The following is a 6,255-nucleotide window of genomic DNA, read 5'->3' as shown; positions in this document are numbered from 1 at the left end:
GATACTATATATAGAAAACCCTAAGGACTCCACACAAAAACTACTAGATCTAATAAATGAATTCAACAAAGTAGCAGGATATGAGATTAACATTCAGAAATCAGTTGCATTTCTTTACACTAACAATGAAATATCAGAAAGGGAATGTAAAAAAATAATACCTTTTAAAATTGCACCAATAAATAAATAAAATACCCAGGAATAAACCTGGCCAAGGAGGTGAATGAATCATATGCTGAGAACTATAAAACATTAATAAGGGAAATTAAAGAAGATTCAAAGAAATGGAAAGATATCCCATGCTCTTGGATTGGAAGAATGAATATTGTTAAAATGGCAAAACTACCCAAAGCAATCTACAGATTAATGTGATCCCTATCAAATTACCCATGACATTTTTCACAGAACTAGAACAAATTTATATAGAACCATAAAGACCCAGAATTGCAAAAGCAAACCTGAGCAACAAAAACAAAGCAGGAGGCATAACCCTCTCAGACTTCAGACAATACTACAAAGCTAGAGTAATCAAAACAGTGTGGTATTGGTACAAATACAGACATATGAATCAATGGAACAGAATAGAGAGCCCAGAAATAAATCTGCACATCTACAGTCAATTCATCTTCAACAAAGGAGGCAAGAATATAAAATGGGGAAGTCTCTTCAGCAAGTGGTGCTGGGAAAGTTGGACAGCTGAATGTAAATCAGTGAAGTTAGAATACACCCTCACACTATTTACAAAAATAAACTCAAAACGGCTTAAAGACTTAAACATAAGACATGACACCATAAAGCTCCTAGAAGAGATCATAGGCAAAACATCCTCTGACATAAATCGTACCAATGTTTTCTTAGGTCAGATTCCCACAGCAATAGAAATAAAAACAAAAGGAAACAAGTGGGTCCTAATTAAACTTACAAGCTTTTGCACAACAAAGGAAACCTAAAAAAATGAAAAGACAACCTATGGACGGGGAGAAAATATTTTTATACCATGCGAATGACAAGGGCTTAATGTCCAAATTATACAAACACCTCATACAACTCAACAACAAACCAAACAACCCAAATGAAAAATGGGCAGAAGACCTTAATAGACATTTCTCAAAAAAAGGCATACAGATGGCCAGTAGGCACATGAAAAGATGTGCATCACTAATTACTAGAGACATGCAAATTGAAACTACAATGAGGTACCACCTCACACCAGTCAGAATGGACATCATTAAAAAAGTCTACAAATAACCAATGCTGGAGAGGGTGTGGAGAAAAGGGAACCCTCCTACACTGTTGGTGGGGATGTAAATTGATACAGCCACTATGGAGAATAGTACAGAAGTTCCTCAGAAAACTAAAAATAGAATTACCATATGATCCAGCAATCCCACTCCTGGGTATATACCCAGACAAAACACTATAATTCAAAAAGATACATGCACACCAGTGTTCATAGCAGCACTATTCACAATAGCCAAAACATGGCAACAACCTCAATGTCCATCAACAGATGAATGGATAAAGAAGATGTGGTACACATATACAATGGAATACTATTCAGCCATAAAAAAGGGCAAAATTATGCCATTTGCAGCAACATGGATGCAACTAGAGATTATCATACTAAGTGAAGTAAGTCAGAAAGAGAAAGACAAATGTCATATGATATCACTTATATGTGAAATCTAAAACATGGCACAAATGAACCTATCTACAAAACAGAAACAGACTCACAGACACAGAGATCAGACTTGTAGTTGCCAAGGGGGAGTGGTGGAGGGAAAGGGATGGACTGGGAGTTTGGGGTTGGTAGATGCAAACTATTACATTTAGAATGGATAAAAAACAAGGTCCTACTGTATAGCACAGGGGAGTCTATCTGATCTCCTGGGATAAACCATAATAGAAAAGACTATTTTAAAAAGAATACTTCCCATTTATTTGCTGCTCTAGTCTTTCAATGATATAAGCAGTTATATGCATGGGCTAAACTAGTGTTGGGCCATTGTAAATTGAGGTGAAGTAACCATATCATCTCTTCTCCATGGTCTAGACATTGCTTCCATGTCTAAATGTCATGTGTAAGTAGGCTTTAATCAAGGCACTTAGAGTGAATTTCTATATGGACTTATTAAAGCATCGATTTAAGAATTTCACTGTTTTTTAAATAGCACTAAGTCTCATAACTCTGCATCAATCATCTTATGTATGTATATATATGTAAAACTGAGTCACTTTGCTGTACAGCAGAGATTGGCACACCATTGTAAATCAACTATACTTCAATAAAGAAAAAGAAATGAGTGTAACTTATTAGCAAAAATAATATAGTAATACCTGGAAAATTAGAATTAAGTAGCTTGGTTCAACTTTTTCCTGAAGTCAGTTTCACTGGGAAATTTTTTTTTAATTATGTTTTTGTTTGCTGAATAAAGGCTTACAAAACAACAAAAAAACCCCACAATTTTATATGGTTGTTTGGATATTAAACCAGACAACGTAGGTGGAGAGTTTAGCATCCTATAATTGATCTTGTCTTTATTTAATATTTTGATACTTTTTCAAAATGGGATTTTTCTATTAATTTTGATTTTTAAAATACTGCTTTAAAATATTACCTATCTTGGTGGCTGAGTTTTTTGGTATCTTCTTAAATTTCACTTCTGAAGTGAGTTACACACTTGCCTCACCCTAGTCTCAGTCCTGCCTTACCTGACATATTTAGGACACTAAATAAATATTATGCATTTTTTTTTTTTGGCTGTAGTTACCATTATTATATTACTAGGTTCTCTCTCTTTCTCTCTGTTTTGATCCATCTCTCTCTGTTTCTCTTTCCCCGCCTTCATATACACACATGCATACACATACACCCAAAGAGCTACTACTACAGTTGCACAGTTGTTTCTTGATATACAGCTTAGTTTCTGGAAAAAAAAAAAAAAAGAACATTCATCATACATAGCCTTTTCATTTGTAATTACTCCCTATCACAACACACAGCACATGTTGACTTATAAAGGATCCAATGTTGGAATTGCTGTGTAACGAGGCTTTACCAGTCACTAACATGTGCTTTTGCTATAAGCAACATTTCCATCTAATCTGGTCAGCTATTTCAATGATACTAGGATCATGCCTCAGGAAACAGGGACAGATCTAGAGCTCTGCATAACCCCCTATAATGCCCAGCATGAGAAAGTAGCCAAGGAAAGCTTTCTCTATCTCTGTTGGCACTCCTGAAGGACACTGACAAGATTAGGGGGGATATGGGCGGAATATGCTTTAGGAAAGGAGGTATAAACAACGTCTCTCTGCATCGAAAAAATGTACTGACAGTTATGCAAATGGCTGTCTACTTATTATCATGGATTTTTACTAATTTTTCCTACATGTTTTAAAAAATCTTAATAATTAATAGCAATACATATTTCAGCGGCTATGAGGTTTAACCTTCATTCTCCATTACAATTGCATGCTAATGTTTTTGACATGTGCCATACCTAACTCTTGCCAAGTATAGTCATCACAAAGAAGACAGAGAGGTTGGGAAATGGGAGGAGAAAGCAAGAGGAGAGGGACGGGGAGGAGAAAGCAAGAGGAGAGGGACGGGGAGGAAAAAGAGAGGCATGTGGAGGCAGAAGTAGGTGCTTATATATAACAGAGCATGTGAAAATCAATTTTGGTCTTACAGAGAACAAATCTAAAATAAATCTGGAAGTATTATAGTCAAGAGTGTAACAAATACTAGATGTAAAAGCCACACTCCAATTCAGGTGATCATCCCTGGATTTTTCATGCTTCCAGCCAACAAAAGGTTGTTCACTGATTAATCACAGAATCTGAATCCTGCTTGAGATCTGATATTTAAAAAAAAAAAAAAAAAAAAGTCTGGGAAGAATTAGGATTAAGGCAAACAAAAGACGTGTGGAATCACTTTCAGTAAACGACCTGTAGAGCAAGAATCAGGAACTGTGTATATGCTGGCAAAACACCCTAATCATCTTAAACTAGGTGCTGCCTTGAGAGTGGAAGGAATTTATGAAGTCCCTCACTGGATGCTGTAAAGACATCTCTATTATCAGGTTCTATAGAATTGGAGAGTACCAGTGGGAAGAGGGGGGCAGTCTTTTATGAACAATTAAACAATCAAAGGAAATAAAATGCAGATGAGCTGCCAGCAAACCCAGGACAGTCATATTATGGGAACAATAAAATCAACTTGATATAAAATCCTTAGAACTAGTTGCCAGATAAGCAGGGGGAAGAATTAATGCAATTGTTTTAGTTACTGACTTTCTCTAGACTTTGCATATGAGCACTCTCCTTTAGGACCATTCTCTCTTCTTGTTATGTCGTCTATTCAGAATGGAACTCTCTTGCTCAGGGTATTCTGATTCTCTCTAAAATGAATGAGATTTCAGATTTCACTGGTGAAGGGAATATTTCCAGTTTCATGCTAAACACTAGGTTGATTTTAACTTACAGGAGGCAGGCCAAAGGGAAATTTGTTGTGGCCAGAAAGCTATGTTTTCATTTTATATTTGCCACCCATAATTTGTATTTATCTTCCCTGACCCCAAAGTGACATACTGTGCTCTATTTACAAGCTAATAACAAATGCATTACAGGCATCCTGTGTTCTAGCAGACTGTTAGTATAAAATAATTGTCTGTAGATAGAATAAAATCTTAGATACACATTTTAATAGAAAATTAATTCTAACAATTTGAGTTTTGGATAGTCTTAACATACACAGCATTTTTAGATTGAATGTTCTAATCAAAGAAACAAATGGCCAAAGTTACGATAGGTTAATTTTTTAATATTGGGAGGTATTACATATTACAGTAAATTAAGCATTTTATATAGTCTACATTCTTGGGATATTTTGTTACTAATGCTTATGAAATTTAGAACCTCTTGAAACTTACCAGTAAATAATCTTGAAGGAAATATTCAAGCATACCCCACCTCTTGGTTATTGGTTAACATTTAATAGAAAGAGAACCATTAATGGCTCATTTTTAGGCTTCCAATAAAATGCATCTAATTAAATAGTCACTGAATCTAGTGCCCAGCTATCAGTAAGACAATTAGGAACCACCTCTGCATTTGTCATCTGAGAAAGAATGAACATTACTTTGTATGTTCATTTTTTTTTTGTTTGGTTTTGAGTGAACTCAGAGTCCTATTTAGAAATTTAGTGGAAGACGTAAGTTGATTCTTTTTAATATTTACCAGAAAAGCAGTCAGTGCAGCGACAATACAGGCTTCAGGATTAGACACAAAATACTGTGGGTCTGATATCAGGAAGTAATTCCCCAGTCATTTGGAGAGCGAATAATTCTGAGACCTGTTGTAAACTATACTCCACTGCTTGCAGAGATAGACGCTGACTGTACAACAGTTCTTCTTGATCTGGGTTCACAAACATGTTCTTGGGGATCAAAGCCATCGTTTCCCTTTTAAAAGGTATTCAGGGTCCACTGGCATTTGGATAGCACTGTGATGGAATAATTCCAGAAAGACAAACATTAAGAGCTGTTATTATTTGTTTTCCTGTATTCTCTGAGATCTTCCAGTGAAAGTGAAAATGGATAGTTAAAACAATATCCCCATATTCATTCTTGGAACCATTTGCTCAGATCCCAGAGGATTTTTTTAATATCAAAAGAGAGAGCCTGTGTTTTGCTGGAATGGGCTTGAGGGTAGGGAGGAAGGCAACATGCAAGGAGTTTAGAGTATTTTCTTACATCCATCTAAGAGGCTGTGTCTGAGCTGCTCTGCTCCACAGACCCATGCTTATCAAGGTTATACACAGAGAGCAATGCAGTAACACAGGAAGCAATGTTTATCAGAGCTTACTTACATGTGGAGCTGTGTGTCATGGCTTAACTAAAAGGAACAGAGTAGCCTGAAACTCTATAGGACATATTGGAACACTGGGTCTAACATATCTTAGAAGATGGGGGCTGGGGAGAGAACAAAAAATGAACCAATAGGATTAGACGACAAAGGCCAACCTTGAAAATGAGCCAGGAACCATTTTAAATTTTCTTCCCCCAAATTTCAGGGTTCTTGGTGCTGTCAACCAAGAACTTCGGTCAGACCCTCAGAATGGGAGAAAATATTTGCAAACGCAGCAACTGACAATGGATTAATCTCCAAAATATACAAGCAGCTCATGCAGCTCAATATCAAAATAACAAACAACCCAATCCAAAAATGGGCAAAAGACCTAAATAGACATTT

At 36.1% G+C, this 6,255-nt stretch overlaps 1 non-coding gene across 1 annotated transcript; it reads left to right on the top strand.

The window, feature by feature from the left end:
* Positions 1–1,929: 1,929 nt before the first annotated feature.
* LOC131751704 (small nucleolar RNA SNORA20) lies at positions 1,930–2,059 on the top strand. Its single transcript, XR_009334270.1, has one exon. It is a non-coding gene; the product is annotated as a small nucleolar RNA SNORA20 (small nucleolar RNA).
* Positions 2,060–6,255: the final 4,196 nt, after the last annotated feature.

The sequence above is a fragment of the Kogia breviceps genome, chromosome 2 (assembly GCF_026419965.1).
Source record: "Kogia breviceps isolate mKogBre1 chromosome 2, mKogBre1 haplotype 1, whole genome shotgun sequence".
Lineage (NCBI taxonomy): Eukaryota > Metazoa > Chordata > Mammalia > Artiodactyla > Physeteridae > Kogia > Kogia breviceps.
The sequence above is the reverse complement of the archived record's forward strand: the minus strand, read 5'-3'. Positions and strand labels throughout refer to the sequence as shown.